Genomic DNA, 12,159 nt, shown 5'->3' with positions numbered 1-12,159 from the left:
AGGCTCTTCTTTGTTCAGAATTCAGTTTGGGAGGACACCATATCTCCCTTTGCCCACATGTTTCCCTACTGTATCTGCCCCATCATTGATGTCCTTTGTATCTAGGACTACAAAGAAAGAAAGATGTGATCTCTGGAGAGTCTCAGTGACAACCTTTAAAGGGCAGTAGTATCTTTTCCCTGTCTTATCCTGGTTAATTTCCTTCTAGAAGTCCTTATTTTCTTATATTTTTCATGAGTATTTTCTTTGGTAACTCCAGATTTACTGATCCCTTTGTTGTTGTTTAAGATTTTATTTATTTATTTGACAGACAAAGATCACAAGTAGGCAGAGAGGCAGGCAGAGAGAGAGAGGGGACTCAGGCTCCCCGCTCAGCAGAGAGCCTGATGTGGGACTCGATCCCAGGACCCTGGGATCATGACCTGAGCTGAAGACAGAGGCTCTAACCCCCTGAGCCACCCAGGTGCCCCACTGATCTCTTTGTTTAAGGGATCTGGAATTCCACCAGAGTTTGCACTGGTTTTGACACCATCATTACCTTGAGTGTTGTGCCAAAGGTACCCATTACCTTTACACAGAGGAAGAGGGCTCTGGACAAGGAAAAGGGAGAACGTTTGCTTAAAGAGATAAGAGATAGAAAGTAAGAGAACACAAAGGGACACATATCTGACTTCTTATTCAAAATAACCTCAGCCGGATGGAGTTTGAATTTGACAGCGGCCTGGGTTTCATTTTATGCCTTTTAGTTGGGGCAGAGCACATGAGACATGTCAGTTTGCTGGAGGCTGCCTATTAAACAAGGCAATTTGGGTTCAGAAATGATGGAGTGGGTATAAATTTTTTTAATACGAATAAAATTTTAAAAGTTATAATCCTAATGCACATTTATTTTTTTAAGTGGTCATTTAGAAATGTAGATGAACATAAAACCTGCCACGAGTGAGCCCGGCTCTCTGCCAGGCACTGGACATTGCGTAACTCTTTCAGTACTCATAGAGACATGCTGGGATGGATCCTATTTTTATTCCCATTTTAAAGACAGGTAAATTAGGGGAACCTGGGGGGCTCAGGTCATGATCCCAGGGTTCTGGAATCGAACCCTGCATCAGGCTCTCTGCTCAGCAGGAAGCCTGCTTCTCCCTCTCCCACTCCCCCTGCCTGTGTTCCCTCTATCGTTGCTCTCTGTCTATCAAATAAATACATAAAATCTTAAAAAAAATAAAGATAGATAAATTGGCGCTTAGAAAGGCTGAGTAAGTTATTCATGGTCATAAACTTGTAGATGGTCAGTTCAAATTCAGGTGATTCCAATTTAGGTAGCCTGATTGCAGAACACATGGTCCTAAACATGCTGCTTTTTTTTTTTTTTTAAGATTTTATTTATTTATTTGACAGAGAGAGAGAGGTCACAAGTAGGCAGAGAGGCAGGCAGAGAGAGAGAGGGGAAGCAGGCTCTCTGCAGAGCAAAGAACCTGCCCGATGCGGGGCTCGATCCCAGGACCCTGAGACCATGACCTGAGCCAAAGGCAGAGGCTTCAACCCACTGAGCCACCTAGGCGCCCCGAAACATGCTGCGTTTGTATATAATAAAAATCTGACCATACCACACATGCAATCTGGAATCCTCCTTTTTTCCCCCTCTTATGAGTTTATCAAGGGCTTTTCCCCCTTCTTATAACATTTGGTAAAACATTATTTAAAAAAAAAATGGGTTAATACTTGGGGTGCCTGGCTGGCTCTGTTGGTAGAGCATGTGACTCTTGATCTCCGAGTTCTGAGTTCAAGCCCCACGTTGGGCATGGAGAGTACTTAAAAAATAAAAATAAAAGTGGGTGAATACTGTCTTTTCTTAAAAATGTAATGTAATTTGGCCAGTCTTTATTCATGGACATACACTTTCTTCCCAATTTTTTAGTATCAGAAATAATTATTCAACAAACATTAAACAACAAACACTAAAACATTGTACTTGTATTTTTGCTTGTGTCTCTGATTATCTTCTTCGGACAGATTCATTGGGAGAATTATCAAGCTAATGGAAGTAAACAATTTGACTCCGTCGATAGACATCACCCACCAAATCACTTTCTGCAGAGTGGCACAAATCCACACCTCTCCCAGGACCTCGTTAATGAGCCTTTCCAGCAAACTCCCCCAGCGCCAAAAATTTTCTTTAAAAAATGTTTTGCCATTTTGTTGGAGGGGGAATAAAATGTGTCTTGTATTTGTTTTAATTAGTATTTGTTTGATTAGTTGTGAGTGTGTCTCTTGTTGCATGTTCATTGGATTTGGTATTTCTTTAAATTTTCCACGTGGACCCTCTGCCCACATTTCTTTCTGAGTGTCAGAGTTTTACTTAACGCTCTGTAAGGGCACTTTATGTTTTGATGATATTACCCTTCAGCTCTACTGCTAAACGGCTTCTCCCGATTTGTGAGTTTATTGTCATGAGCAGTGTTTCTTGATGTAGGGGAGTTCTAATTGTGTAGTGGGAAAAAGTCTGTCTGGCTTTTCCTTTATAATTACTCCTGTTGCTCTTACGGGTAGGATGCTTTTCCCTCTCCAGAGATCTGATAATTATTCCCTTATATTGTTGTCTATGTGTGCTTCTTTCATCCATTTGTTTTTATTGTTGTTTTTGCTTTGGGCTATTGCACTGGCAAGGCTATAACTTGAGTTAATCAATTTTCTCAACCATTTGATGAATAACCTGTTCCTTTCTCGTTTTTTGTTGTTCTTGCTTTATTAAGCTGGGCTATATACTAGGTTCTATTTCAGGACTGATTGCTCGATTCTATCAATTGGTCTGTCAGTTCTTGAGCACGTATCATACTGCTCTGTTGGATGTTCCTTGTGATATATTTTAATACCTGGTAGGACATGCCCCCTTAATATAACTGGCCCAGTTTTCCTATTTCAATATGTTCTTCATTTTTTTTTTTTTACTTATTATTCGTCTGTATGAACTGTACAACCACGACATCATATAAGCCAGATAATACTGGCTTACCTTTTTGTTTTCATCATATCATTGAAATATATAACATGTTATTGCAAAATTATGATAGTATTAGTTGGTCTTTTGTTAGGCTATCTTTGTTGGTTTTGTATTAGTGTTAGGCTAACTTTGCATATTGAATCTTTATATTTCCAGCTTTTGTTTTTATAGCTGGAAAAACCATATTACATGGAGTTATCTGTCTTTGTGAAAGTTATCGCTGGTGAAATTTTAATGCAATGGGATATCTTTAGAGGTAATTATCTTAGGGTCAAATCAAGTTTGCCACTGAAATATCTATTTAATTCAGTCTTTCAAATTTACTGGCACATCGTTTTTGAATAATACTTTTTGATTTGTTAAAATTTTCCTCTGTTCTTATTTTTACACTTTTTTACTTTTAAATTTTGTTTTCTCCCTCCACTTCTCATATATTCTTGAACTGTGTTAAAAAACCAGTTCTTGAATTTGTGCATCAACTTTATTGTTTCTATTATTAATATTTCATTCATTTTTTCTATGCTTACCTTTAGAAAATCTTTTCTTCTATTTTCCTTGTTCTAAATACATGTTAATTATGTGTAGTACAAATGCTTTGAGATATATCTTTTTTGTCTACTTGTTTTTTCAAGTCTAGTAATTCTATAAAGGGCTTGCATAAAATCATCATGTTTCTGTCCATTTCTTCTTATACATGTTTGCTTTATGTATTTGAGGTATAAAATACATATGCCTTTTATATATTTATTGAAAACTGCACATTTTTATGCACACTCTGACTCATGTGTTTAGTCTTTATGAATTTAATATTAATATCTTCATTTTTTTCTTGCTTGTATTTTTCTGGTAAATATTCATTTTTAATGCTTTAGTCTATTTGTATCATTTTGTTTTGGATACATTTCTAGTGCATAGGTAGGTGATGGTTGGATTTTCTTAGCCCAATACTGATTTTTTTTTTCTTTTCAGCGTAACAGTATTCATTGTTTTTGCACCACACCCAGTGCTCCATGCAATACGTGCTCTCCTTAATACCTACAACCTGGCTCCCCCAACCTCCCACCCCCTGCCCCTTCAAAACCCTCAGGTTGCCTTTCAGAGTCCACAGTCTCTCACGGCTCACCTCCCCTTCCAATTTCCCTCAACTCCCTTCTCCTCTCCATCTCCCCTTGTCCTCCATGCTATTTGCTATGCTCCACAAATAAGTGAAACCATATGATAATTGACTCTCTCTGCTTGACTTATTTCACTCAGCATAATCTCTTCCAGTCCTGTCCATGTTGCTACAAAAGTTGGGTATTCATCCTTTCTGATGGAGGCATAATACTCCATAGTGTATATGGACCGCATCTTTCTTATCCATTCATCCGTTGAAGGGCATCTTGGTTCTTTCCACAGTTTGGCGACTGTGGCCATTGCTGCTATAAACATTGGGGTACAGATGGCCCTTCTTTTCACTATATCTGTATCTTTAGGGTAAATACCCAGGAGTGCAATTGCAGGGTCATAGGGAAGCTCTATTTTTAATTTCTTGAGGAATCTCCACACTGTTCTCCAAAGTGGCTGCACCAACTTGCATTCCCACCAACAGTGTAAGAGGGTTCCCCTTTCTCCACATCCTCTCCTACACATGTTGTTTCCTGTCTTGCTAATTTTGGCAATTCTAACTGGTGTAAGGTAATATCTCAATGTGGTTTTAATTTGAATCTCCCTGATGGCTAGTGATGATGAACATTTTTTCATGTGTCTGATAGCCATTTGTATGTCTTCTCTGGAGAAGTGTCTGTTCATATCTTCTGCCCATTTTTTGACAGATTGTCTGTTTTGTGTGTGTTGAGTTTAAGGAGTTCTTTATAGATGCTGGATATCAACCTTTTGTCCATACTGTCATTTGCAAATATCTTCTCCCATTCCGTGGGTTGCCTCTTTGTTTTGTTGACTGTTTCCTTTGCTGTGCAGAAGCTTTTGATCTTGATGAAGTCCCAAAAGTTCATCTTCTCTTTTGTTTCCTTTGCCTTTGGAGACATATCTTGAAAGAAGTTGCTGTGGCTGATATCAAAGAGGTTACTGCCTATGTTCTCCTCTAGCATAAAATCTATCTATGTAAGACCCATAGCAAATATCATCCTCAACAGGAAAAGGCTCACAGCCTTCCCACTGAGAACATGACAAGGATGCCCACTCTCATCACTCTTGTTCAACATAGTATTAGAAGTCCCAGCAACAGCAATCAGACAACAAAGAGAAATAAAAGTATCCAAATTGGCAATGAAGAAGTCAAACTCTCTTCGCAGATGACATGATTCTTTATTTGGAAAACCCAAGAGATTCCACCCCCAAACTACTAGAACTCATACAGCAATTCAGCAACGTGGCAGGATACAAAGTCAATGTAAAGAAATCAGTGGCTTTCTTATAGAGTAACAATGAAAATACAGAAATGGAAATTAGAGAATCAATTCCATTTACTATAGCACCAAGAACCATAAGATACCTGGGAATAAACTTAACCAAAGAGGTAAAGGAACTGTACTCAAGGAACTACAGAACACTCATGAAAGAAATTGAAGAAGACACAAAAAGATGGACGACCATTCCATGCTCTTGGATTGGAAGAATAAACATTGTTAGAATGTCTATACTGCCTAGAGCAATCTATACTTTTAATGCCATTCTGATCAAAATTCCACGGAGCAAATAATCCTAAAATTTGTATGGAATCAGAAGAGACCCCAAATTGCTAAGGAAATGTTGAAAAACAAAAATAAAACTGGGGGCATCGCGTTACCTGATTTCAAGCTTTACTACAGAGCTGTGATCACCAAGACAGCATGGTACTGGCATAAAAACGGACGCAAAGACCAGTGGAACAGAGTAGAGAACCCAGATATGGACCCTCAACTCTATGTTCAAATAATCTTTGACAAAACAGGAAAAAATATACAGTGGGAAAGAAGACAGTCTCTTCAATAAATGGTGCTGGGAAAACTGGACAGCTATATGTAGAAGAATGAAACTTGACCATTCTCTTACACCGTACACAAAGATAAACTCAAAATGGATAAAAGACCTCAACATGAGACAGGAATCCATCAGAATCCTAGAGGAGAACATAGGCAGTAACCTCTTCTGGTATTTACTGAAACTGAAAAACTGGGTATTTACCCCAAAGATGCAGATGTAGTGAAAAGAAGGGCCATTTGCACCCCAATATTTATAGCAGCAATGGCCACAGTTGCCAAACTGTGGAAAGAACCAAGATGCCCTTCAACGGATGAATGGATAAGGAAGATGTGGTCCATATATACAATAGAGTAATATGCCTCCATCAGAAAGGATGAATACCCAACTTTTGTAGCAACATGGACAGGACTGGAAGAGATTATGCTGAGTGAAATAAGTCAAGCAGAGAGAGTCAATTATCATATGGTTTCACTTATTTGTGGAGCATAGCAAATAGCATGGAGGACAAGGGGAGATGGAGAGGAGAAGGGAGTTGAGGGAAATTGGAAGGGGAGGTGAACCATGAGAGACTATGGACTCTGAAAAACAATCTGAGGGTTTTGAAGGGGCAGGGGGATGAGAGGTTGGGGGAACCAGGTGGTGGGTATTGGAGAGGGCCCAGACCACATGGAGCACTGGGTGTGGTGCAAAAACAATGAATACCGTTAACGCTGAAAAGAAATAAAAAAAAAAAAAGAGAGAAATCAGAGCCAGGGGAGTATCCTGGGCAAGAGCCCCACACAATTTCAGTCTGTTACTGTAAATGATACTGAAAGAAGTAAGAGTGATTGGCAACAACAATTTACAACAATTTACTTATTGACATTGTACTAGGTTCTTCTGATAAAGATTCCCTTGAATCCCTGCAGCCCCCATGTCATTACATTTTTACAGACAAAAAAAGAGCCTCTGAATTTTCCAGACCAAAGTGAGTAAGTGCCAAAACTACTTTCAAAAACCAAATTTCCCTAACACTAAAGCCCATGATTTTGATTACTGTGTTATACTGTTTCCTTCCCAACTTTATAATTGTTCTTGGTTGTCATTTCCCCAATATTTACAAGCATATATTCTCTTGAATTATTCTAATTAGGTTTTTCAAAACCACACTCAAATGCATAGACTCTCTAACTATCAAGTCCATGAGTACTATGATAACTTTTGATGCCTCCTATAAGATGAGGAATGGAGTGACCTTGCTTCCCCACATATTCTTTTCCCCCATCTTTGCCAAAAATATAATTTGGAATTATGGATCTATTTTTTAGTAGTTTTATTTTTAGTTATTCTATTTCAAGAAAGAATGGCAAAAACTTTCCATTTGTACTGCTTTTTTATTTACAACTTTTTTTTTTTTTTTTACTTAATTCGGAATGTTTAGCTGGGACTGTCACAATGTTTTTGAACCCTCTTCTGCTATTCTGGAGCTTTTGTCTTTAATTATTATGTTGTTCCCAATTTACGTATCTCTACGTAAATTTTCAAGAAAAGTGCAGGGGTGGTATCTTTTTTGAGCTCTTGATTAGAATATCTAAGAATGCCTTTTTTGTTTTCTTTGCAAATTAGCAACGTTTCAGCTTGAGTCATAAGCATTTTCTCTCAGCACCGTTTAGTTTAGACTTGGTTCCGTTATCATCTGGCATCCAGTCTTGTGATACACAGTGGATTCAGCCTGTTTTCATTTGATGGTAAGTTTTAATGTTTTGTCTGGATGTTGGCAGAATTAAAAAAAAAAAGTCCTTTATATTTAAGCAAATTTTCTAGTTTGTAAGTAACTGTGAATCTTTCTTCATTAATTTTGTCTGGAAATGGTGCACTATTTTCAACTGTGCATTCATGGTTTTTGTTGTTGTTGTTGTTTTCAGCTTAAAAATTTTTCTTCCATTCTTGGTCTTTAATATAGCAGCAACCCTGATTGTTCTGGTTATATCTTTTGGTGGGGGGCTGTTTCTTATCCATGTAGTAAGTCTTTATTTGTGATCTACCAAATAACCCATCTTTTTTTTTTCTTTTTAAGATTCTATTTATTTATTTGACAGAGAGAGAGAGACAGAGAGGGAATATAAGAAGGGGGAGTGGGAGAAAGAGAAGCAGACTTCCCGCTGAGCAGGGAGCCCGATGTGGGGCTCTATTCCAGGACCCTGAGATCATGACCTGAGCCTAAGGCAGACGCTTAACAATGGAGCCCCCCAAATCACCCATCTTTTCTCTCCTCATTTTTATCTTTGTTTCTCTTCTCCGCATTGATAGAAAACTTACCTAGCTTGCTCTCTATATCATTTATTTGGTTTTCTGCAATTTTGATTCTGATCTTTACTGCCTCCAAATCAGATTTCAATTGCACTATTTTATTCATGGCTTACCTGAGGCCTATTCTTATTTGCCAGCTTCCTCTTTGAATTGCGTTAGACTCTCAAGCATCATCTTTTTCATCTAACAATTTATTATTTCAGAAAGTACATCTGTTTAGTATTTATTAAGAACACAAAACAGCAGGATTAAATCTTTTGTCTTATCTAGTCAAGGTTCCTTTTTTTTTTTCTTTTTTATACAAGCATACTTTCTCTTTGCCTCACTAGTCTAGGGAGTCCCTTGATTCATGTTACAAAATATTTTTCATGGACTCAGTGTATCTTTATCCACCTCCCAACACAGGCACACTCATTCCTTCTTAAACAAAGAGATACCTGGTGAAGTTGGTTGTATTCTGGATCTGCTAGAATCTTCCTTTTAAATATTAAACGGGAGAGCAAGTTATGGTGTGTACCCTCCACCATGACTTCCATTGCCGAGCTAGCAATGGGTACTGCTAGGTGGTGGCAGAAATTTCTCTTGCTTCCCTATTTCTTTGTAAATGGGAGGTGAATTAATTAGCCAACAATTTGAAACATTTCATAGTCTTTTTGTGGCCTGAAGCACTGCGTGAGGGACTTTGATTCTAAGACTACAGTGCTCTCAGTTTACATGGCAGATTGTATTTTCCAAAGATGGTCACAGCTATATATATCCCATCCCATAGGTTGTTTTGTTTGTTTGTTTGTTTGTTTGTTTGTTTTGAGGTTTATTTACTTACTTATTTGAGAGAGAGGGAAGAGAGAGAGAGAGACTGCAAATGGAGAAGAGCAGAGGGAGAGGGACAAGCAGACTCTGCTGAACATGGAGCTCAATGCGGGGCTTGATCTCATGACCCTGAGATCATGACCTGAGCTGAAATCAACAGTCAGATGCTCAACAGACTGAGCTACTCAGGCGCTCCTTGTCCCCTAGGTTCTTGTAACAAGGTGGCACTGACCCACCTTCATCAAAAGGTGAGTTCTGTGATCCCTCCCCTTGAGTCTGGTTGGAGCTTTGCAGCTGTCTCCATCAACAGAATGCATCAGAAATGACGCTGCATGACCCAAGAGTAGGTCATAAAAGTCCCATGACTTTCTTTCTGAGGCATGGACGCTAGGATTCCTGAGTGGACATGTATGAAGTCTCGCTTCCTCAAGGTTGCCGTTTTGGAGAGATCATGAAGAAAGAACACAAACAGAGATGCCAGGAAGGCACGGCTCTTCTAGCCTCTAACTGTTTGAGCCTTGCTGGTCTAGGATGCAGTCATGGGACAGTGAGGGAGACCTCCATGATTCCAGCCCTGAGCCTTCCAGGAGGGTCCAGGTCTCCCTACCAAGCCCTGCCCAGATTGTAGATTCTTGAGCAAAATGAACAAATGAACATTGTTGTGTAAACCGCTGAGTTTTGGGGTGTCTTGTTACGCAGCATTAGATCATCAAAAATACGGGCTTCCCAACCCCACCCCCCCGTCTATATCAGTATATTACCCATTCCCTGTATGACTATATTACTTTATATCCCAGGACATACTCCACATACCCCTTTCACCGAGGTCATACCCCTTTTACCAAAGTCCATTGTGCTTTTCTGGAATTTACAATCGCATAGACTTAGCAAGATGCCAGCCTTGAGCTGAGTGTCCTTGGGCAGACAAGAGGTGACTGTCAGGCTTTCTGATTGGGGAATTAGCCCAGGTCCCTCATGCAGAGCCTTCCTGTCCTTTCTCCCTGTGGGGGAAGGAGGGACTCTTCCTTGGTAATCTCACTCATCCTGTGTTAAGGGGCATTTCCCTGAGAAACTGGGTGGTCCATATTTAGGATCTGGGGTTTCAGCCCATTTAAGTCCTGGTGGCCCTTTTGGGTTTTCATGGACATTTTAAGGGGAGCTAGCAGAGGGAATTTCAGGCAGCCCTCACAGTCTTGAAGACCAGCATCCTAGCTTTCATTCTGAGATTGAGAGATGTTGTGAGAACAATAGTCAGAAGCAAAATGGACTCCTCTCTGGGTCCCCTGGCCTTGCCGGGTCCCCCGCGCTCTGTGAGACCCCATGGTGCGAGGGTTCCAGGAGAATGAAAATAATCTGCATCTTCTTCAGAGCCAACTGTTTCACTTCAAACTCCCTTCTAAAGCCCCAAACACAAGGAAAGGGGGAATACACAGAAATCTACAATGCTGCTGGAAGTCGCCTAGCTTTGGGCTCCTTTTGATAGCCTCCTAAGCTGGTTCCATTCTACTCAAATCGTCCTGTGCATATGAATCGCCTGGGGATCTTGTTAAAATTTAAATTCTGATTCAGAACATTGGGGGCTGAGGTCTGAGAGGCTGCATTTCTAGCAAGCTCTCAGATGACCCCAGTGCTGCTGGTCCACGGACCACACATGGAGTGGTGAGGCTCTGGGTAGTTTCCGTTTCACTCACTTCCTAAAGGCAGCCCAGAGAGACTCTCACTTCCTGCCCCGCTAGATGTGGTTTTACAGCTATCGTGACTCTCCTGTCCTCTTTGCCTCCCAGTGCTTATGGACTCCTCCTGCCATTTTGTCCTGTTCCACAGCTGGGGTGGGTAGCTGAGGTGGGGAAGGATCACTTCTTGTATCCTCACTGATTTGTTCTCTGCCCAGTAGTTACTAAACACTCTGGGCCTGACTCCTCCAGGGCCAGAAACAGAGATGGAAGACGCTGAACAGAAGCTTCTCGGGAGAAGAGCAGTGAGTGCCCTCCACAACAGGGCAAACACCAGGGCAGAGGAGGACATAGATGGTAAGGGGATGTAGGTGGTAGGGAAGCAGTGGGGGATGGGAAGACATCCAGTGAGAATGTCACCTCCTCCCCTACCAGGAGGAGGTGACATTCTCACTGGATCTTAAGGTACTAGTAGGTGTGAGCCAGCTGAAGAAAGGGGAGGAGGGAACAGCATTCCAGGCAGAGGAAATAGTAGGTGCGAACATTTGAAGGAGAAAGCATGGTGAGCTCAAGACACTGCAATTAATTATGGCCAGAGCATGGTGTGTGTGTGTGTGTGTGTGTGTGTGTGTGTGTGAGGGAGAGAGAGAGAGAGAGAGAGAGAGAAGGGCCGGGGAGAGGGGTACGGTAGTATATTAGCGTGCTTGGGCTACCCTAACAAAAGATCACAGACTATGTGGCTTAAACAACAGACATTTGTTTTCTCTCAGTTCTGGCGGTTAGAACTCTGAGGTCAAGGTGTCAGTCAGCATGTTTGGTGCCTCCCGAGGCTTCTCCCCTTGACTTGCAAACCCTCTCTTCTCCCTGGGTCCTCACATGGTTGCCTTTCTGCCTGAACTTTCTGTGTCCTCATCTTCTCTTTCTGTAAGGACATCAGTCTTCTTAGATGAAGTTCCCCCTAAGAGCTCCGTTGACCATACTCTCCTCTTCAAAGGCCCTACCTCCGAATACAGTCACATTTTGAGGGACTGGGGGCTTAGAGCTTCACCATATGAATTGGGGGGCTGTAATTCAGCCCGGAAGAGGCAGTCAGAGGTAGGATGGCCTTCTTCTTCGTTTTGTTGCTCTCTTTACCCTTCCATAGGGGGGAAGTTGGACAGGGTTTGGAGGACAGAAGCTGGTCGTGGGGGAGGACCCTAATCTGAGTAGGGGTTTCCACTCCCTCATCTGTGGAGGTTGCCTCTATTACTCATACTCTTGATTTAGGTTTTAGAGGCATCCCACACCTTGGGGTTTTCTTTCCTGGTCTTCTCATATTTCCTTTGTTCCAACAGCCTGAGCGTTCCTGGGCTGCTGTGTGCCACGACCACCTGGTGTACCCAGCCCTGGAGCCCACGGCCCCTAGGGGGGCAGACAACTGTGACC

This window comes from Neovison vison, chromosome 13 (genome assembly GCF_020171115.1).
Source record: "Neovison vison isolate M4711 chromosome 13, ASM_NN_V1, whole genome shotgun sequence".
NCBI lineage: Eukaryota > Metazoa > Chordata > Mammalia > Carnivora > Mustelidae > Neogale > Neogale vison.
The sequence above is the reverse complement of the archived record's forward strand: the minus strand, read 5'-3'. Positions refer to the sequence as shown.